This window comes from Tasmannia lanceolata, unplaced genomic scaffold (genome assembly GCF_043159265.1).
Source record: "Tasmannia lanceolata isolate RefF3 unplaced genomic scaffold, GAP_Taslan_0.1 ptg000005l, whole genome shotgun sequence".
In the NCBI taxonomy this organism is placed as follows: Eukaryota; Viridiplantae; Streptophyta; class Magnoliopsida; order Canellales; family Winteraceae; genus Tasmannia; species Tasmannia lanceolata.
Window position 1 is genome coordinate 13,038,235 of NW_027518682.1, and position 23,271 is coordinate 13,061,505.

At 40.3% G+C, this 23,271-nt stretch overlaps 2 long non-coding RNA genes across 5 annotated transcripts; both read left to right on the forward strand.

The window, feature by feature from the left end:
• Window positions 1-554: 554 nt before the first annotated feature.
• On the forward strand, window positions 555-5,466 carry LOC143876671 (uncharacterized). Of its 3 annotated transcripts, XR_013250453.1 has the most exons (5): window positions 1,118-1,184; window positions 1,428-1,528; window positions 2,457-2,541; window positions 4,177-4,265; window positions 5,225-5,466. It is a non-coding gene; the product is annotated as an uncharacterized LOC143876671 (long non-coding RNA). The 3 variants fall into 3 exon arrangements; XR_013250454.1 differs by lacking the exon at window positions 1,118-1,184 and adding an exon at window positions 555-948 and having other exon boundaries at window positions 1,428-2,541; XR_013250452.1 differs by lacking the exons at window positions 1,118-1,184; window positions 1,428-1,528; window positions 2,457-2,541 and adding an exon at window positions 567-948.
• Window positions 5,467-7,286: 1,820 nt separating this feature from the next.
• Window positions 7,287-22,817, forward strand: LOC143877553 (uncharacterized). 2 transcript variants are annotated; one of them, XR_013250664.1, is made up of 3 exons: window positions 7,287-9,540; window positions 21,557-21,673; window positions 22,310-22,817. It is a non-coding gene; the product is annotated as an uncharacterized LOC143877553 (long non-coding RNA). The 2 variants fall into 2 exon arrangements; XR_013250663.1 differs by lacking the exon at window positions 22,310-22,817 and having other exon boundaries at window positions 21,557-21,947.
• Window positions 22,818-23,271: the final 454 nt, after the last annotated feature.

Sequence of the window (23,271 nt, forward strand, 5' to 3'; positions counted from 1 at the left end):
AACCCCTCAACAAAATATAGAAAACTAGACATAATAGTATTTTTTCTGTAGTAGAGTAATCCTAGTGAGTCACATCTTGTAGCACGCAAGCATTTTATTTCGGCTCCCATCTCAATATATGTACCCTTATATTCAATCTCACAATTGGGCGCAAGCGATTTAATCCTTTTATCAAATGCATGTTAAGATGTTCATTTGAAATGTTTAAAGCATCTGGAGGCTAATGAATTATCGGTTATAAGAATCCATGAGCAACAACTAAAGTCGTCAATGGAAATCATATCCATAACCCCCCAGAATGAGTTAAGTGTTAGTGCCCAAGCATCACAATGTATTAAATACAAAACTAAGGGCCTCCTTGGATGCAACGGAAATCGGACCTTATTTGCAAATAATGTTATTTTAATTTAAGTTAAATCTCTTTTGCAAATGGGACATTAAGGCTGCTTTTGTTTGGATGATGTCCTTAGATTAGAGGAGGACCCTATATGGGCTGAGATCAAGTAAGAGTTCATCGGGCAATAGTGGTACAATACTCAAATGGAATTGACCCAAACAACCTGTAGTTGATCCGCAAGGAGCAAAAGGAGAACTACGCTGCATTCATTGCTTTGTGGAGGGCCAAAGCCACTCGGTTAAAATATCGTCCTCTTGAAGAAGAGAAATTAAAATAATTCTTAAGAACATTTCGCCACAATACTCTAATTAAATATTTATGTCCTAGCAAAATTCCCTCCACATTTACTTTCCTCTGGACACGTGTTCTCTTCTTGGTGTTGATTTTTCTTGCTTAACTTTGGTTTCTCTGTGAATCATCGAATAGGTGTCCTACTTTCCCATATTACATGCAGGTTTCAACTGAACCTCCACCTGCTTGCCATTCTTCTCGAGTTCGCTTCCATCTCCATCACCAACAGGCGATGTAGTACGATTGACTTCGGACTCTTGGTAATCTCTTAATTCAAGCTCTCACTTCTAGTTATTTTTTCTACTTGTTCTAATTTAAGGGTTTTTCATTTCCATTTTCCTTTAATTTTCTATGTAAGGTTTTTGAATGTTTTCGTGTACAGGACGTGAGGATTATCGGACTCATTGGGGACTTTTTGTTAACCTTCCCTTCTTACCCATTTTCACTGTGCTCCGTAAATGTGGATCTGGTTAGAAGGTTGGGATGCTGCTGAATTGTAGGCTTCCTTACCTAATCACTTAGAAACACTTTATGAATATATCCAGGATTTTTTAGTTTGTGTTGGATTGCTTCATCTTCTGTTTGTGTTAATGCTAAAGCATTCTTTTACTTTTTTGGGCTGGTAAGGTGGGATCAAACCTGTGACTTCAAGGTTGAGATACAAAGCCTCAACCATTGAGCTACATGCCCAATCTCTAAACCATTCTCGTACTTGTGCATTGACATTTTTCATTTTTAGGCTTACCACCTACATATCGTGATTCTGTCCGGACAATAACTCCAGGATTGCCTCTGTTCCTCTACAATTACCCTACTCACCAGCTACATGGGATATTTGAGGTCTGTTTTGTCTTTATTTGTTTATTTTAACTTCTTCATGATCTTAGTTGCTCCAGTCATTATCAGTGAAGGAGAAAGTATGATTGAGAATGCTCTCATTTACTAATATTTTATTCAGTAGGATAGATATCATCATAGGCCATCATGGAGTTATTTAAAATACAGTGCTTGTTGTTCTGTGTTGCTCCAGTCATTTTCACGGAAGAGGATGTAAGGTTGAAAATGCATTGCTAATAATTATTTTTGTTCTTGAAACGTATGGTTATTTTTGAGTCCATAAAGAAAATGTCTGCTTGCTCTTGAACAAGGCAGAAATAACAATTTTTAGAATTTTCTGAGGATATTGAGAAATTTTCAGTATGTCTGTTTTTTGTCCGTGGTTGAGTGACTTTTGTCTGTATTTTAGATCTCTCATTTTCAAAGTGAAGACAATAAATATACCTTTTTATGAAAATGCTACTTATATATTGGTGATTATTCTGGAAAATTGAGATTAAATTGTTTTTATAAGGTACTTGTTATAAGTATTAGAACAAATGATTGCCATTCCTGTTCATTATTCTTCCGATGGGACACATTAACACCATTTTTTGTGCTGGCTATGCCTTCCGAAGTTATAGTGATTGTTGCTGTTCTTAGGCCCATTTCTCAACTTAACTCTGTTATTTTTTGTTATGGAAAAATTGCCAATGGGGGGACATCAAAATACGAGAATTGCCAACCAGGGACACTTTTGAAAAATTGTTAGAGAGGGTCGAAATGGGGGCTATCAAGTCTCTTCAAGGGGATTATTGACCCTCTAAATGGGGTTATCAAACTCTCAAAAGGGGGTTATCAACCCTCTTAACAATTTTTCAAAATTGTGTCCCCCGTTGACAATTCTTGTATTTTGGCGTCCCCCATTGGCATATTTTCCTTATTTTTGTAGGCTTCCATTTTTCGGGGGATCTAATAGAGATCCAACTACATAGGAAGATAAGAAGTGCAAAGGTGAATCAATATTTCCTGCACAGGTAAATTGATCATGGGTTGATGGTTTATATTATTTTCCTTTTCTATCATTGTCGAAACATCTAATCCACGGAATTTACCAAAAATAATGGGTAAGGATCCGTGTTCCGAAAATATGCAAGGCATCGGAAGAAGGTGCTTTCAAACCAGTTTTGCATCATTATGATGGTCCCAAATTTTGTCTCGAACTGTCCATACCGGGGGTAAAATAAAATTCAAATTTTGATAGCCAATGAGAAAGTGTAAAATAAGAGTGTGAATGTCAAACAATGTAGTGTGGATTTCATCTCCCTATGTTCATTGATTTATTCATGGTTGCTTTTATTTTGAATTTTTTTCTTTGTGCAACATGGTCAGATACATTCATGATGTATGCTTTGTTTATTTAATGGCTATTGTGTTCACATGGATAAATTTTGCCAGGCATGGCGAGACAGAACCATGTTTCTTTCTTATTGTTCCTCTCCAGAAATGTTTTAGCCTATGTTTCGTTTTGTGGCCAATATTTTTAAATCCTCATATAAGCATTTCAAAAGCACCTTGCACGATTGGGGAGAACATTTTTGAATGGAAAAATAAAATTTTAATAAATTATGTCTCTTGGGATCAAAAGTGTCTTATTGAAAGTGGAAGTCTTGATTTCAACAAACATTTGTCCCAATAAATTATCCTAGACAGGCAACTATAAATCCAACACTCTCTTGACCTGCATTATGCAATTACTGTTCGTAATACGTCTCTTGAAAAATATGTCCCCTCGAAGGGGTGCTGGTAAATAAATTACAAGTCTTGATTTAAAAAAAGCCATGTCTCAAGAAACTAAGTCAAGAATTCAGAAACTATCTTGACCTCCATTATGTAATTCATGTTCCTAATAATCAATCCCCTTGATCCCTAATCCTGTTCGTGAAGGTTTGTGTTCTTGAAAGCCATGAAGATGTTGCCATCACATCAAAATGGGTATGAATTCTCCATATGAAGACTTTTGAGTGGATGATAAAACGATAGCTGAAATGCTCCTTACTACTCCCTGAAATTCAATGATTGATGTCAGTGCTACGTTGTCCGCCAGTGGAAGTTTTGGTGGTGTGGTCATTTAGATACCAAAAAAATCAATTGAATCCTTAGTAAAACGGACCTGGCTGTTTTATTTCTCCTTTATTCTGGATGCACTTAAAGAGTGGTTTACTAAGGAATGGCAAGATCTGAATCCATAGAGGTTGGAATGGATGTTTATCAGGCCTGCGGCTTATCTGAAGGAGTTGATTCCTAGAGCTTAGGTACCAAGTATAGAAGTTTAAAGTAATCAGAAGTATAGTGAAACAAAAAGCGTTCTGTATGTCTTCTTTACTACTAATTTATTGTTAAATTATTTGTCCAACAAAAACTGTTAATTAATAGGTAGCACATCTGCATCTGCATCATAAACTGACCCTATGTCATTGTACTTTACCTTCTGTTTGGTTTATGTTTTGGAAGCAGCTTTACAGGTTTCTTATTTTCATTGTGTGGGCATAGGCTTAGCTTTTGTTTTGCCACATTATTACTCCTTCCATCCATCCCTCTCCTCTGCTTTAATCAAATGTGAGAGAGTTCATGTCTTACTTTATTATTTTATTTTCTGTTTTGGAATGTAGGCATATATGGTGGTCCTTATCATAGTTCAAATAGTTACTCTACATGTGAGCCTATGTTCTTGAAGCACAATATGGTGCAACTCATTGTGGTAAGGAGTAAGGATCACCTAACAGGTCTGCCTCATTTCTCAGTTTCTGTATTTGATGTCATAATTTCCTACCATGCCCAGGGAGGGCAAAATTCTCTTGATGGACCAAGCAATGTATGTCTCCACTTTTCCCTTCGATAAATACAAATCAAATGATGACACAGTTCAACTCTGTAAGAAATTAGAACTGATAAATGTGTTTCTAGGTACATACTGTAATGATTATATGCCTTGACCCTTTGAAGATTTCAAGGCTTCAAAACATATCACAATTTCAAAGAAGTTAAGATTCTTCTAAGAAATGAATTAGAAACATTTGATGAGTGCAAATTTGTCCTGAGGGGGAGGTCTTAGAGGCAAACACATTGATTCAGTTCAGGTTAATGGGCATTGGTTGATTGGATGGATGTTCAGATATGATTTCCAGCCTGACTTTTGGTGTACAAGGTTATCTTGGGAGCTATCTTGCAGTGTTAAATGGTCTTATAGAAGATTGTGCTGGATCATTTGTTGAGTGTCATTTTTTGTAGAAAGATCCTCGACAAAAGGGGCATCATTGCTCTCTCTCTCTCTCTCTCTCTCTCTCTCTCTCTCTCTCTCTCTCTCTCTCTCTCTCATGGTGCTCTCTTGGAACAGGGATGCTGCAAAGGAAGAGTGTGCACATGGGCAATGCAACCCATGGGCTAGAAAGAAGAGCTAAGCCTGTATACACGCTAAGCACATGGGCAATGTAACACATGCACGAGATCTCACGGCCAATCATAAATGCTATCACCGTCATGCAAAAAGAAAAATATAGAGAAATGCTTATATGGTTCCTGCTGGCTTTACTCCTTCAGTTGATTTTATTCTCTTTCAATTTTTTTCTTGATTATGTAATCTTTCTACAACTCAGTTATGTTGTCTTGACCATGATGCCTAAGAGTTTTTAATTTATTTTTTGTATGAGCACTAAACAGGTAGAGAAAGATGAGGATTGTATTGGACCAAAAGTTGAAAACAAGAGAAGAATGAACCAGAGTTTGCCAAGAAGCTCACATCACTTGCAGACTTGTACATGAGTGATATGCTTGGGACTGAGCATATAAATTGACAAGAGTTACAAAATTCTTGAAGACTTCTATAATGTTTATGCAGATTGTGCTTCTCTTGGAAGATTCTTGTAGGAAGTCAATCTGGATCTTTCTTTCTTTCTTTTTTTAACTTTTAACGGGTAACATAGTTTGATTAATTATGTTTTTCTTCTATGCAGTTTCATGATTTTCGTATAGTAGTAAAAATAAACATGTTTCAGATAATTCAAAAGACATGGCTGAATCCCTTCTTTCAAAATTCAAAAGATTTTAAGTAGGATATCTTTGCAGCCTAAATTATGTCGTAAAATACTTTAGTTGCACGTGCAATGCCGTGCATTTTTTACTAGTGGACAAAAAGCTAATAAATATTAAGGTTGTATACCTTAACCATTTTTTTTTTCAAATCTATGCCAAGATTATTTTTTTAATAGAACTTAATCTAAATCCTTCAAATTCTGTATCAACGCTCATAATAACCTTAAAAATAATATCTAGAATGAATTAAAACCCTGATAGCCCTGAGGAATGATCAGATGTAGTTGGCTGATGTGGGTATGATGAGGCCAAAATCCGGATCTATGATCGTGCAGCCGATAGAGAACCTTCGCTTGATACCTACAATCACAAATAAAGGGGGTCAAGGGGTCCGGGCTTGGTCCCGGACGACCACTTCAACACCCAAGTCAGATTTCAACTTCAACCAAATAAATGAACCAGCAAGATAATGGGGTGGGTAACTAGATTACCTGACCCAACTAAGGGTTCTTTATGGGGTGTGAGTGATCCAAGGAAGGGGAAGGGCAGTGATGGTGTCTGGCACCTTTTTCTCCTCATTTCCTGTAGTTATCCTAGCTTTAATGGGCAATTAAAGCCCTCCTTTAATGGTGAAGAATTTTCCTCTGGTTTTTTTCTCTAGTTTTAGGAAGTGGGGATCCCTTTGTCGATTCAAGTCCCTTGCTCGTTGTGTGTTTTACCTCAGATATGCTTGTCTCCTATGCATGCAATCTCTTTTGTCGTGTGCCACGTGGACTTTCCTCATCATCTGAGGAAAAAGGCTTCAGTCTCTTGGATTGGGTAACGTACGCCGCTTGCTTATTCTCTCTTGTAGATAATAGATAAAGGTAAATGATAAGTAATGATGATAGATCTTTTAGTGATAATTATGGACACGCGGCATGATCCTACGGTTATACCGTATTTTACCCCATTAGAGTCCAATGGGGCACCCTTGAGGCTGATTTTTTGCAAGTGCACCCTTTAGTTTTAGCATTCCTCTTACTAACTATAGTACGGGATTTGCAAGCGTCCATTGCAAAAGGCATTCCGCGGCTGGTCTGTTGCAGGATTTTGCTTTTTGGAAAAGAAAATCATTTCTAAATTTTGTGACTTTTTTTTACACGTGAAAAAGATAACCTGAACCATACCTATTCAATTTTTACTTCCATGTATCACTCTAAACTAACTATAATTATATCATTTCTTTCTAAATAGTGAAAGTAAAAAAACATTACCTAGAGAAAGTTTTTCTCCCAATCCAACGACTTAAGCTTTAGGAGTAATTAGTTGTTTCACACACTTTAATAATTGTACAAACCCTTCTTGTCTTTTCTTTCTTATTTGGCTTATGAGCATGGTTTTAAATTTCGACCGATTTCGGATTTCGGTTTTTCTGAAATTTGAGCCAAAAAAACTGTTTTTTTTTTTTAAATTAATTTAATATTTCACCGAAATTTCGATCGAAATTTAATATTGAATAAAAATATTGATTTCTGTTTTTGTACCGGATTTCAACCGAAATTTCGAAATTTCAGGGTCCGAAACCGAGATTTTAAACCTTGCTTATGAGTTATGACTTATGAGGAGAACATTCTGGGGCTCGTTTAATGATATGAGATAAGATGAGTTAGTGCAAATATAAAAACATGGCTGTGCTTATATCATTTTTGGTTTTTAAAGCCTTAAAGGTACGCTAATAACAACTCTCGTGTTCGAGACTTTTTGGAATCGTTTTTTGTTGCAGGTTTTGATAGGATGGTGAAATAGGGATTTCTGGTCTGATCTGAGAGAAAAGAGAGGCTAGGGTTTTTTTGACGCAATTCGTAAATAACTAGCAATGGGGCTGATCAGTTCCCGTTCAATCGAGGGTTAGGGTTCTTTTTCTTCTTGTGGACACAACAATGCAAAATTTTCCAGCATCAGATTTCAACAAACTAGGTTCAATCTTTCCGGCTAGGCCGATTGCTGCAACACGATCAAGCAATTTTCCTCCAAGATTTGTCTGTACATTTTTCTATTCTTTCTTAGATTTGGTGCTTCAGTAGCTATTGTAAAAATATAGTATAGGATGTATAAGTATCGTGATGGTTGATCTCACTGTTTTGCTAGAGCTTGTTGTCATTTTATGCTTTTACCCTCATCTCTCAATATCTTAACCTTTAAGCTTCACATGCCATGTTTAAGTGTGTGCCAACAAAAGATGTTTCAGTTTTATCAGGACTGTGGTGGAATTGTTCAAAAAAATCTTGCACAGCCGTATTGGCTTGTTTTATTTTTTATTTTTTATTTTTTTCTGAAGATTTTTGTTTACATGGATGGCTGCACCTTTTTTGCATTCTGTATTTAGTAAATATGGAAATGATGAAGTGGTTTCGAGGTATGTGAGTGGCTTGCAAATGGCAATTCGTGATGAAGTCGAGATGCAACGTTTGTGGAGAGTCAATGGTGCATATCAATTAGCCTTGAAAGTTGAGTGCTAAGCTTGCTTGTAGTGGCGCAAAGAAGTTCGTGAATGTTCGTAGCCTCGATCATTCTCCAAGAGGTGAATTTTCCCAAAGTGTTGTCGTTGCCAAAGTTGAGTGTCCCAATACCACCGTTGGTCGTAATTCATCACGTGTTGAGAGTGGTGTGGGATGTGGAAATTGGCCTTTCACTTATTTCAAATGTGGCCCAATTGATCACCGTGCAAGTGATTGCTCAAAACGGCAAGTCGATGTTCGTGTGAACTATATTGATGAAGAAGATGAACATGATGCTTTTGATGATTCCATTGATCCCGTCTATGATGAGGGTGATGTGGAACGAGAAGAAATTGAGCCCGAAGTTGGGGATAGTTTGGTGATTTTCCGAGCATTGACAACTCCAAAAGCAGATGACAATGAAGATTGGCTTCGATCTAATATTTTCAAGACAAGATATAAGATACAAGGCAAATTATGCACGATCGTGATTGATGGTGGAACTTGTGAGAATATCGTATCATAAGAAATGGTTGACAAGTTCAAGTTAAAGACCGAATCACATCCGAAGCCATATTGTATCTCATGGTTCAGAGAGGGCAATGAGGTAGATTTGATAAACGGTCTTTAGTTTCCTTTTCAATGGGAAAAAAATTTTAAATATAAAGTTTGGTGTGATGTCGTCCCTATGGATGTATACCACATACTTTTGGAAGGGCCTTGGCAAGTTGATTGAAATGTTATACATGATGGCTGCACGGACACCTATACCTTTTGAAGGGTTAATGTGGATGTTGTTCTATTGCCTAGCAAGGAAGAAAGTACTCCCAAATCTAATGTGGAGGTTGAGGACCTTTCTTACTTTGTCTAAACTCATACAAGAAAGTAAAGTATGTGGTGATACGTACAAACTAGTGGCAAAGGAGGTGATGAAGCCTACAAGCATGCGTAATGTGTTGAAGCCTCTTTTGAAAGAGTTTGAGGACCTCATCCCGGATGATTTACCTAATGGACCCCCTCTATTAAGGGGAATCCAACATCAAATTGAATTGATCCCAGGTGCTACTTTTCCAAACAAGGCTCAGCCTAAAAGAGCGTGCAGAGTTTCATCGACAAGTGGCAGACTTACTCACAAAAGGCTATATTCGAAAAAGCATTAGTCCCATGTGTAGTACTGGCATTTTTTACTCCAAAGAAAGACGGATCGTGGCATATGTGTATCGATAGCCGATCAATAAATCAGATTACTATTAAGTATTGATTTCCAATTCCAAGATTGGACGATATGATGGATATGATAGCGGGTGCACATGTGTTCTCAAAGATCGACTTACGAAGCGGGTATCATCAAATCTGAATCAAGCCGGGTGATGAATGGAAGACCGCATTCAAAACATTTGAAAACTTGTATGAGTGGGTTATCAGGCATTCGGCCTCTCAAATGCACCAAGTACATTCATGCAGGTTATTAATCAAGTCCTTCGTTCATACATTGATAAGTTTGTTGTTCTTTATTTTTATGATATTCTTGTTTACGGTCATAATTATATTGAGCATGAAAAACACTTAAGGGATGTCCTAATCGTGTTGCGAAGGGAGAAAATCTATGTATACCTTAAAAAGTGCTCTTGTATAACGGATTGCCTAGTTTTTTAGGCTTTGTTCTAACTACCCCAGGAATTAGAGTGGATGAAGAAAATGTGAAGGCAATCCGAGAATGGCCAACACTTTAAAGCATACATGATGTGAGAAGCTTCCATGGATTGGTGTCATTCTACCGTCGATTCATCAAGAATTTTAGCACAATATCAGCCCCATTGACCGATTGTGTGAAGAAAAGTGACTTTCGGTGGACATTGGATGCCTACAAGAGCTTCCAACTTGTCAAGGAGAGCCTCTTGTCCGCTCTCGTGCTTGCAATTCCGGACTTCGAGATGTTCGAGGTCGATTGTGATGCCTCACATGTGGGCATCAGTGGTGTGCTTAGTCAAGAGGAACACCCTATTACTTTCTTTAGTGAAAAGCTCAATGAGGTACGGCGAAACTATTCCACATATGATGTGGAGTTTTATGCGATTGCTCAAGCATTGCGGCATTGTCGACACTACCTCATTCAGAGGGAGCCTTTTAAACTCTGATCACGAAGAGCTCAAATACACCAACAATCATGGAAATCTAAATCGTGGACATGCAAAGTGGGTTGCTTTTTTATAAGAATTCACTTTTGTGTTGAAACATAAGAGTGGACAACTCAATCAAGTGGCGGATGCCCTTAGCCATCGTGTGATGCTTCTAAAACACCACGAGTGTGCACTTCATGAGTTTCGATGAAATCAAGTGCCTCTATGCCAATGATGGTGACTTTGGAAAGATATGGAAATTATGTGAGAATAGACATCACGAGGACGTCCTAATTCATGACGGATTTCTATTTTGAGGATCCCTCTTATGTATTCCTAAAGGCTCCCTACGTATGGTTATTGTTGAGAGGAGAAGAGATTAGAGAGAAAAGGAAGAAGTTAGGGTTAGCTCCCCCTTACTCTAGTATTTATATATAAAGAGAACATACAAAGACCACTATGCCCTTAGGCTATGCAATACACCTTCTAACACTCCCCCTCAAGCTTGAATGTATATATTGTACATTCCAAGCTTGTTACATATGTCACTCAATTTTGTATAGCTTAAGGGCTTTGTAAACACATCTGCTAACTGATCAGCAGATCTCGTGAAAGAAACGTGAATCTCGCCTCTTTGTATCCTTTGGCGAATGAAGTGGCAATCAACCTCTATATGCTTGGTTCTCTCATGAAAGACTGGATTGGTAGCTATATGAATTGCAGCTTGATTGTCACAATACAGCTGAGCTGGAGCAGATGAAGAGAAACCAATCTCTGAAAGGAGAGAACGTAACCAAATAAGCTCCCCGCTGGTATGAGACATAGCACGATACTCTGATTCGGCACTCGACTTGGAGACTATGTCCTGCTTCTTACTTTTCCACGACACTAGATTGCCACCAACAAAGGTGCAATATCCAGTGGTAGATCTCCTATCTGCTGGAGATCCTGCCCAGTCTGCATCACAGAAGCCTTCTACTCGGGTATGACTAAGCTTCTTGAATAGGAGTCCTTTCCCTGGTGCTTCTTTCAAGTAGCGAAGAATCTGAATCACTGCTGCCCAGTGAGAAGTACGGGGTGAGCTCATATGTTGACTGACTGAGCCAACAACAAATGATATATCTGGACGAGTGACTGTAAGGTATATGAGCTTACCCACCAGCCTCCTATATCTGCCAGGGTCATCTAATAAATCTCCTTCTTCTGGAAGAAGTTTCCCATTTGGGTCCATGGGAACAGACGCAGGTTTCACTCCAAGGTGACCTGTCTCCTCAAGAAGATCTAGTACATATTTCCTCTGTGAGAGGGAGAGACCTCTAGTAGAATATGCAACCTCAATGCCTAGAAAGTATCTGAGACGACCCAAATCTTTGGTTGAAAACTCGTTCTGCAAGAAGGTTTTCAACCTGCGTATCCCCTCTGAATCACTGCCTGTAATGATGATGTCATCGACATATACTATCAATAGCACACAACCAGTAGTGGAATGAGAACTGAAGACGGAGTGATCAACTGCACATTGCTTCATGCCATAGTGCATGATAGCATCACTAAATCGTCCAAACCAGGTTCTAGGAGACTGCTTGAGACCGTATATAGACTTCCGCAACCGACATACTGAGGAGGACATCGCCCCCTAAGCAACATACCCAGGAGGTTGCTCCATATACACCTCCTCAGTAAGCTCACCATGTAAAAAGGCATTTTTGACATCTAACTGATGCAGAGGCCAGTCATGTGTAACTGCAAGAGATAGAAGAACACGAACAGACGGAATCTTAGCGACCGGCGAAAAAGTCTCTAAATAATCAACACCAAAGGTCTGAGTATAGCCTTTTGCCACCAACCGCGCCTTAAGGCGCTCAATAGTACCGTCAGGTAAGTGTTTGACGGCATAAACCCAGCGACAACCAACTGGTCGAGCCCCAGGAGGAAGAGGAACTAACTCCCATGTCTTATTGGCCTGGAGGGCCTCCATCTCAAGATCCATGGCCGCACGCCATCCCAAATGATCAAGTGCAGCTGGTAAAGACTGTGGCAAAGAAACAGAGGACAAAGAGGAAACAAAACTCCGAAACATCGGGGTGAGAGAATCATATGAAATAACAGAGGAAATCGGGTGAGCAGTACTGTGAGAACGAGTACGAGAAGCAATGGGAGAATCTGAAGTAGGAGTAGGAGAGATAGGTACCTGAGATGTGGGGGGTGTGATCTCCGGCTGCAAGGACGATGGCGCAGGCGGAGGAGGATGAGCTGTAGATCTCGGCCGACGAGGATATGTCTGCGGAGGAGCGGGAGGAGGAGCCTCAGTAGCCTCAGGAGCCTGTAGTGAAGAGGAGGGATCACAAACAGGAATAGTCTCAGGAACTAATACAGGAGGGGAGAGGAGAGGAGCCTGAAGGGTGGGGAGGGGAAGAGGAAGGTCCGAGTCAGGACCTGTGGAAGGAGTCTCATGAGAAGATACAAAGTAGGACTCAGACTCGAAGAATGTGACATCAGCAGACACAAAGGACCGACGCAGGCGAGGACTGTAACAGTGATAACCTTTCTGGGTACGGGAGTACCCAAGAAAGATGCATCGTTCAGCTCGAGGGTCCAGCTTATCAAAGCCAGGACCAAGGTGGTGAACAAAACACACACACCCAAAGACCCTAGGGGTGATAGGAAAGGGGTCATGACCAGGGTATAACACATCAAAGGGGGAAGAGCCACCAAGAACCGAAGATGGAAGCCGGTTGGCAAGGTGGCATGCAGTAAGAACAGCATCACCCCAATAGCTCTTGGGAACTCGCATCTGAATAAGAAGAGAGCGAGCCCCATCAAGTAAAGAGCGCATCTTCCTTTCAGCCACACCATTCTGCTTAGAGGTGTGAGCACAGGAAGACTGGTGGAGAATACCCCGACTGGAAAGAAAATCCTGGAACCCATAGGTAGTGGAGAAATATTCTCTAGCATTATCTGTGCGCAAGCATTTGAGGGTACAATCAAACTAATTTGTAACCTCAGAATGAAAAGTACGAAAAGCAGAGAAAACCTCAGAACGATCGTGAAGCAAATACAGCCAAGTCATGCGAGAATAGTCATCAATGAAAACAACAAAATATCTATATCCAAAAATAGAAGGAGTTCTCAGGGGACCCCATACATCAGAGTGCACTAAAGCAAAAGGGTGCGAGGCCCGACTAACAAGCCTAGAGGGAAAAGACACACGGTGGTGTTTTCCAAGTTCACAGGCCTCGCACTGAAAAGACTGAATAGGAACAGAAACTATAGAGGTGCGCCGTAAGCGCTCAATGCATGGATGACCAAGGCGGCAATGCCACTGGTAGGCGTCGACAGAACTGTGTAAAATGGTACGGGGGGGACCTTCATCCAGACGATACAACCCAGCTACCTCACGTCCTTTACCAATCGTCCTCCCAGTCGTAAGATCCTGTAATAAGCAATAAGATGGATAAAATGAGACATAGCAGTTAAGATATTTAGTGAGCTGACTGACTGAAAGTAAGTTAAAGGGAGACTGGGGAACACAAAGCACAGAGGAGAGAGTAAGACCAGGGTAGGGAGAGGTACTCCCTGTACCAGAAATGGGAGTAGTACGGCCATCAGCGAGGGTCATAGACTGAGAGGAAAGAGGGTGAAAAGACCTGAGTGATGATAGACTACCTGTCACATGGTTCGAGGCTCCCGAATCAATGATCCAAGAGCTCGAGCTACTGAGAAGAGAGGCAGGAGTGCTACCTGGCTGTGCAAAGCCAGCACTGGGAGGATGGGCGGCCAAGCGTAGGCGCTGGAGCTCATCATAGTCGGCCTGAGTGAAAGACGGTACAGCTGGGCTGAAGCCGGAGGAAGATGCTCGAGGATCAGAGTCGTCCAGAGTAGAAAGGTGCGCTGATCGCCCGAACTGAGATGGCGGCGGGGGACGACGCTCAGGATGTAGCACATAACAGGTCTCATCACGGTGGCCCTCGCGCCGGCAATGTGTACAATATGGACGAGGTCGGCCACCATATCCCCTGCCACTAGATAAATCCGTACCCATGGTACGTCCGCCACGACTAGAGTCACGGCCACGGCCTCGGCCAAACATCCCACCACCACGGGCAGGACGATCTCCTACTGCATATGCCGCGGTAGCATGACCATAAAAAACAGCAGGAGTAAGAGAGGCTCCACCTAGACACTGTTGTGCCCGCTGATAGACCTCCTCGAGGGAAGGCATAGTGCCAGAACCATAAATCTGCTGGCGAAAAAACATAAACTCGGGGCCCAAGGTCTCGAGAAACTAAACAACGCGAAGCTGATCCCGCTGCCGAGCGGCGACGGCTAAGTCTGTCGTCAAGGGCAGAAAAATGTCAAGCTGCTGACAGTGAGAGACGAACTGGCCATAATATGTAGAAAGAGGGGTGTCACCACGCCAAAGATGCATCCACGCAGAATATGTGGCACTAATACGGGAGAGGTTACCAACGCCTGAAAACATAACCGCAGTATGATCCCAAATCCTCTTTGCAGTCGGAAGCTGCATCATAGTCCCTGAAATCTGTGGGATCATACTCTGCCAGAGTAAACTACGGATATGAGCATCATCCGTTTCCCACTGCTCATAAGTGGGATCCAAAGCCGCAGGAGGGTCACGACGTATGGTGTAGACCTTCCTTTTGGCAATGAGATAAACTTCCACCGCCACTTTCCAATTCATGTAATTGGAACCATCAAGCTTGACCGTGGTCATCGGGAGGAAGGAGGCATCACCTGATGAATGGGAAATAGGGGTAGAAGAAGAAGAGGTTTGCCCGAGAGAGGGATTGTCTACAATAGGAGGATCCATAGAAGGAACGAAGTCAAAATAGACATCACACGACGTCAAAGTAAGGGACAAGAGAAATGAGAAGGCCTCGAGGGCATAAAGAGACCACTATGTGTGGTGAGAGAATGTGGCGCGACTCCGACGAAGGAGAGGAGAAAAAAAAAAGGCATAATAGGGCCTCTAGGGCATAAATGGAGAAGATGAAACGTCGGAGTCGCGGAGCGAAGAAGAAAAGAGGGGCGGAAGAAATTTAGACCATAGAGAGAAAGAGGGTTAGAACTTAGGGTGGGAGGGTTAGGGATTTAAGGTTTCATGAGGGATAGGAAATGTGATTAGTAGGGAAAAATGAGGGTTTTAATGAGGGAAATGAAGGGAAGGGTGAAAAAGGGAAGAAAGAGGAAGAGATTGGGGTGGAAGAGAGAGAGAGCGAGGGAGGAGCAGGAGCAGGAGCAGGGGCGTGTGGGAAGGGTGGGCGAGAAGGAGAAAAAGGAGGAGCGTGATGGAGGGAGGGAGGAGAGAAGAAGGAGAAGGAGAGCTCCTCCAATGGTCCCTAGGGCACAAAAACCCCTAGGGCTCTGATACCATGTTGAGAGGAGAAGAGATTAGAGAGAAAAGGAAGAAGTTAGGGTTAGCTCCCCCTTACTCTAGTATTTATATATAAAGAGAACATACAAAGACCACTATGCCCTTAGGCTATGCAATACACCTTCTAACAGTTATTATCCATGAACTTCATGCTGGAGGATTGTGAGGACACTTTGGTCGGGACAAAACTATTGCCTTGGTGGAAGAGTACTTTTGGCTGGGAATCCAACACGATGTGGAGCATTATGTGAAGTGATGCCGGATATGTCAAACATCAAGCGGGTCTACACCTCTTGATTTAGCCGACACTTTGGATTTATTGCCAACACACGTGTCCTGCTGTGTCCGACACGACACGCGTATCCACACGCGTCGACACTCCTTTGGACACTTTTAAAGGTATTGCTATAATGCTAGAAGTGTTAGACTTAACGTGGGCGAGTGGACGCATTTCTGTACCCTGTCAAGTGTGGGATTCAATTTTATTAGTGAAGATTGTGTTTACCACTTATTATTAAGTCTTCTTTTATTATAAACTCTTCTTTGAGCTCTTCTTTAACTAATATTTGCATCATATTGGTCTCCCTTTCTCGTTGTATATTAGGGACGAAAGAGAACTAGATTAAATTGATGAATGTGTTATTAATTGATTATATCATATTATTTTTAGATTATAGTTGATTAATTCTAAGATTTATTAGTTTGTTTACTTTGTTAAATGAATATCATATTTATATTGTTATAAATTATGATAGTTTTCAACAATTTTATATGTATGTACGTGCCACCATTTCTAGATTTTTAGATGTTGCCATGTCAGACAACTCATACCCGTGTCGAACTCAACACGAATCCGTATCTACAAATCATGATTATTTATACTTTGTATTTTAGCTGTGTCCCCGTTTCTAAATTTTGGGGGTTTGCCATGTTTGACACTCCGTGTCCTTGTCAACACGTGACACTCATGTTCGTGTCCACAGATCATAAGTGTACACAAAATATGATTCATTACAGTCCTCTACCGGTTCCTAAAGCTCAATGGGAAGATGTAAGTATGGATTTCGTACGTGGATTATCCAAGAGTCAAAGAGATATAGATTCTATTTTTGTAGCTGTTGATCAGTTTTCTAAAATTGCACATTTCATCCCATGTAAGAAGATTATGGATGCATCTTATATTGGTGATCTTTATTTTCGAGAGGTGGTTAAGCATCATGATATACCAACTCCATCACTTCCGATTGAGAAACCAAAATTTTTAGCCACTTTTGGAGGAGTTTATGGAAATACCTTGACAAAGTTTATGGAAGAAACTTGGGAAAGAGGGCAAAACAATGGAATATGGTGCTTCCTCAAGCTGAATTTGCATAAAACTCTACGATGAATCATTCAAGCGAAAAGACTACATTTGAGATAGTGTATGAACGAGTTCCATCACATTACCTTGATCTTGTGCCTTTGATCAACTTTTCCCAAACAAGCAAAGAAGCCGAAGACTTTACAAAAACAATTGCAAGGATTCATGAAGATGTCTATAGATAACTTGATGCAAGCAATATGGAATATAAAGAAGTGGCCGATGCACATCTACGGTTCAAGACTTTCAATGAAGGAGAGCTTGTTTGGGCATACTTGAAGAAAGAGGTTTCTGATTGGTAAATATAATAAACTCGAGGAGAAGAAGATTGGCCCGTGTCGAATCATGGAGAATATCAATGACAACTCTTACAAGATTGAACTTCCACCAGGTGTACGTACTCACCACACTTTCTATGTGCGAGATTTATCGAAATATTATGGTGAAATGGATGCGAACTCAAAGGCGAGTTCTCTCCAATCGGAGGATGATGATGTAGCACATGTGGTGGCATACATATGTGCCTAGCTTGATGTACCTCGATTTTGGTGTTATAATGGTGGTCAAAGTATTATGAAGATCTGGAACTCAAGTTTTTCATGTAGTAATGGCATTTTGGAAAATGTTATCTTGGAATATAGGAGTTTAGAGTTACAAGATGTTTTGAAAGTTGTTATTATTATATTTTCCAAGTTGGGTCAAATTCTTACGTTATCAATAGTGTGGTTGGAAGTTGTCATGGGAGTAAATGGTTTATATAGTGGAAAAATCTATAAAAAAGGGGTGATCTATGTGTGTTGAGGTCATTCAAGAAAATATTGGAATAAATTAAAGAAACCTTTTTGTGGTTGAGCATTGCTCCCATTGTTTGGTCATTCTTCCTCAAGTTCCCTTGTTTGTTTTGCCTCTTGTTCTTCTTTTTTGTATCAAGGGACCACCATAGAATATCAGGAGTTTGCTCAATTAAAAGTGTTTTGTTGATGCAGAATTATATTAAATTGATAATTCCATCAAATGAGCTCACACAAATAAAAAATAGGGTTCAACTTGCATCGGCTGGGTCGTATTATTTTATGGAAAACCCGTGATTCATAAACCCGACCCAACCCGAGAAAGTTTCTTGGGTCAGGTTTTTCCACGGTCACACATTGAATGTATATGCTAATTTTTTCCCGTCTTTAGGTAGAAGTAAGCATCAACTAAGCACGCACAAGTAAAAAACAACCAAACTAACAAGTGTCATATAGAAGTTATAAGAATTGGAAGGCAACTCTTCTAACATAAATGTGGTGGCTCACTTGAAATTACCTTATCAGAATCCTTCGGTAGATAACTGGGGTTTCCTTCACCAGTGATCATGTGTTTTTTTGCCTCAACGTTGCCTAAAGAAGCAATTAGTCGGCTATAACTTGGTTTTCTTCTTCTTTTTGATAGGTAAGCTGGGGTTTGGCTGGGACCCCTACCGGTTTATTAGAATGAGAAAGATGATACAATCAACATACAAACACTAACCCTATCACAAGAATAGGGATTAATACCAGGAGAAAAACGACAAGACCTATCCTTAGAAGCATTATCTAAGGAAAAATTACTCACCAGTGATCATGCTTTTTTGCCTCAACAGTGCCTAACGAAACAATTACTCACCAGCAATTAATGAATCCAGGTGTAATTTGCTTTCATTGGCGTCAATCTTCAATGTGGATGAAAGCAAAGATTTGATAGCTATAAGATACATTCCGTAGGTCTCTTTAGGAAAAAAAAGATATACATTCCGCAGGCTTTGCCTTCAGTTAAATTTGCTTTCATTGGCGTCAATCTTCAACATGGATGAAAGCAAAGATTTGATAGCTATAAGATGCATTCCGTAGGTCTCTTTAGAAGAAAAAAAAGATACATTACGCAGGCTTCACCTTCAATTCTTCATATGAGCCTTTATTACATTGTTATTCCTAGCCTTTATTACATTGCTATTCCTTATAATCTTCCCAAACCAATCGCTAAGTGGGTTTCTCCAGTCTTACACAGAGAAAACAGCTACATGAAAAACTGTGACTTGAAAAGGGTTGAGATTGTTAGGGACCCTTGTGAAAATGAAGTGGAGATGGGACAGAAAGGGTGAATCATGTGGATGGAGTGGCAAGAGTCCATAAGAGTGCCCGCCCATTGTCAGAGTAAGCCATTCCTAACTACTAAGCATGATAGTGGTGCTGCCTTTTATCCTACAACACATGCTACCAGAGGCGTAGAGTGTGATTTTGAAACAGGGCAAGATGGAAAAATAAAGGAAATTGTCATGGACAATGAATCGGAGCCGATGAACATCAATAGCGAAACTGGTGAATATCGCATAGCAACGCTAAAAATAGACAAGTGGAAGCAGCACTCACCAAGGAGAAGTTACAGTCCCTCCAGTTGAAGCAAGAGCTAGCTGGAGGTAGAAGGGTACATGAAAGGTTTTTTTATGAAATGTTTTTTACAGGCTTCTGGAGGAAGATACTCTCGGTTTGGTGAAGGTGGTTATTGGGGGATATGTAAACTCTCTTTATAGTTTCTATAGGTTTTTGTGCATACGAACCTGTTCGATGCTGTTTATATGCTGTAATCAGGGGAACTCCTGGTCCCCTGTTTCTTGTAACGATTTCAGTATATAAATATATTTTCAATTTTCAAAACAAAAAGAAAAGAGCAAGAGGTAGCTGAAGCTGAGACACGAAACACATCTTACCAAGGAGCTTCAATTTGTCAGCAGTCAGCTTTCTGAGGTGCAATCGAGGTGTTTTAAACTTGAGGTTGACGTTGTAGAGCTCTGAAAACAGCCACAAACAATGGAAAGTTGGAAACATTACAAAAGGAACTTGAGCTGCTTCAATGACAAAAATCTGCTTGAGGGAGGTTTACCTCTGGGCTCTGGCCTTGGCCGTCGATTAGCTGTGGAGGCCATGAATCCAAGCCTTGCAGGAAGCCAAACAATATGGAATTAGAAAACACTCGTACTTCTAGGAAGTCATGTAACTAAAACAGGGAAAAAAAGGCAAGAAACACCTTGAAAGAAGTAACTTCTTGTAGGATGTAGTAATTTAACCACACTCGGGTTGGGCTTTTTTCCTTGAAACCCGAACCGACCTGAGCTTACGTCTTTTCAAACTGAAACCAAAACTGATCCAAGACCTGTGGTTTTTGAACCCGACCCAGAGTTTTATCAGGTCGGTTGCAACCCTAATAAAAATCATCCACCCATGCAATCATATTACCTTTAAATAAGGTACTGCAGTGGATAAGATAACCAATTTCCAATAAGCAATATTTATTATATAGAGGTTTATAAAGGAATTTTTTGTGGATGATGAATATATAGTATTGAAGAGCTTTCCTCTCACCCTCTGTACGAGTCTGGAAAATATTATTATTAAATAAAGAGGATAGATCCCAATAACCAGGATGGTCATAGAAAGTACAATCATCTAGACGGTAGCTATAATGGCATGGATACAAGGGATGATAAGCAAAATTAATACGACCAACATAGCCTTCTCAAGGAGACAAATGATTGAAAGTCATAAATGCCACTCTACCTACTCCTGAATGTGCCAGAGTATCTACCTCCGTATTAGCCGATAGCGAAACATGTTGGACATTAGTGAAGTGGCCCTCTAATCGACCAAGAATTGCCTCTAAGGCATCAACACCATGGAAATGAGGCTCTGTCTCTCACCCATCTAGCTACATTGAGGGAGTCACACTCGATAATAATATGATGTAACTGGCAATATGAGATATGTCCACCAATCTGATTGCATAGAGAAGAGCCTGAACCTCTCCCTAATTTGAACTCTTCTCATCAAACAACAAATTTTCTCAATTGATGTTCACTGGGCAGAGGTTCTCCCCATTTTTAAAAGGGTTGGTGAGTCTTAACTTTCACATAGTGTTCTGAGTAATATACGTTTCTATTCAAAAAAGAACTTTCGTAGAGCTTGGGAGGAGATTAGACTGAGTCGGTATAGGGCAGAGTGGCTTGCCCCTAGATGGGCCCCTCCCTCCTTGGGATTCCTAAAGTTGGATTTCGATGGGACTAGTTTTGGAAATACTGGACTGGCGGGGGTTGGCAGTCTTCTTCGTGGGTCAGAGGCTAAGATCATTCAAGCCTACTTAGGACTTCTAACGAAGCAGAGCTCTAGGCCTTACTAGATGGGATTAGAATCGTGCATAAGACGTTCTTAGACACCTTTAGTTTTTTGGCGGACTCCATTGTGATATGTTGTGTTAGAGATGGTGGCCATTTTCCGTGGAGGTTCGTTGATGCTATTGAGGAGATCTTGAACACGGTTGAGGATCGCGATTTGCTTTCTCAACATGTTTTCCAATCAGCCAACAACGTGGCGGGGACCATCTTGCTCGCTCCTGTGTTGCGCTAGGTTTTTGGAGATTTTCTATTATCATCCTCTTTGATGTTATTGTTGGTTTGATTTTGTCTCTTCTTGTTTTTTTACCTTCTTCTTGTTTCCTTTATTTGTTGTTGCTTGGCTATCTCGGTCTTGGGAGCTTTACTTAATATTTGTATCACCATTCGGAAAAAAAAATCAGATGCTCATGTATTTTCAGGATAATCGTCAGTTAGCGAGGTGATTTCTCCTCTGCAAATCCACTATTCGGTGCGAGTATGGACTAGGCAGCATGGTTGCCGCCAATGCTCCCTTACCATGGGAGAGACCCATGGTGGTGAGTACCCTCCTCCCCCTTCCATTTTTTCTACTGTTGAATTTTCTTTTCAGCATTACTGTTCTCCATATGTTATTCTTGATTAGGCTACCAACTTTCTAGTTCTTAAAGAGACAAACCTAAGGTGGTTGGACAAGACTTTACATAGCTCGAAATGTAGTGGTGTCGGCCCCTGAAAAATACTTTGCAATTGCAAAGAAATTTTCAGTTTTTACAGTTGATTATTTTGTTAGTTCTTCTGAATTTGTCTAGTAAATTGTCTGTTGCTTCTCTATTTCCTATTTCCCTTTGAGGCGTCCATCTATTTGCTTTGTCTGTTTAGATAGACTTCATTAAATTGCTTTAGCATCAAGGTTTCTGCATTTAGTCAGGAATTGAATAAGTTTGAGCCTTTCAGTTCTCACTACTTTGGCATTTTCCGTGCTCTTTTATTGAATGCGAGTTGAATTCGGGGATGCATGTTTCATTTAGCTTTCCAATTTTTTTTTTTTCTTTTTTAGTTGCTTGTATCATGTGCCTGCATAGATGGATAGAAGGGTAATTCCAATGTTTCTGTGAATCACATTATAAATTTTACACTAATGAAATGCCTCACTTTCTGACCAATTGAACCCATAACTCTGGAGCAAATGCTAGGTAAACCTTATCCAATGTCATACTGATGGCCTTGGATATTTCATCTTGTGGCTACCTTCCATGCCTGTTATAAAGGGGTGGTCTGAGAGGTGAACTTGTAGGTAGGTGCAAATAGTTGGGACCTACAACAATCTCGCCCTCCACACAAAAGCAACGTGGGAGCTAACTGATAGATTTTCTCCATCCTAGAGGGTAAACTTGAGTTGTAAACTTGTAATGCCTCGGCTCTGATATCACTTGGGACCCGGGTAGAACTCACCCTTTTAGCTGTTAAGGGATGGTGCCCAAGTCCTTGTATATTGGCAAACCTTGGTCAATGCATTTTTAAGAAATCATACAGTGGGTGTTTGTTGTGAAAAGTCGAAATGGGGTTCCATGGAAATGCAAATAAACAAAGAAATTATATAGAAGTTTAAAAGAAAGAAGATCTAGTCATGACTCATGATGGCAGTGGCTCAATGTCATCGATACGTTATTGTACACGACTGAGAGTAAGTCTTGCTTTCTAGATGGCTGATGTATATTTAATATAATCCTTGGAAAACTCTATTTGTATAAAATAACAGCCCATGGTAAATGAAGTCTTAAGAAGTAAAATTTTAAAAGGAGGAGATCTAGGATCGATAGACAATGCAATTATGATTACCAAGTTTGAAAATAAACCATTCTGTTGTACGAACATGATTATGAAGGCCATCATGATTGGTAAAATTTTTTGAATAATGTGGCTTGCTCAGAGTGAGCGATACCTCAGAAACCTCGCCCCTTTTTATTTTGTGAAGATTATATGAAAGTAAGTATTAGACGTGTCCAAAGATGCCCTCAGGTTGATTGCTTGGTTGAAATAGTGCATCACCCACAACCATTAAGGCTCCGATAATGGTGTAGCCATGGTGGTACATATGGTTCGAGCCACATAGCTCTCTGTAGGGTATAAGTTACACAGGTCTTCTAGATTACCA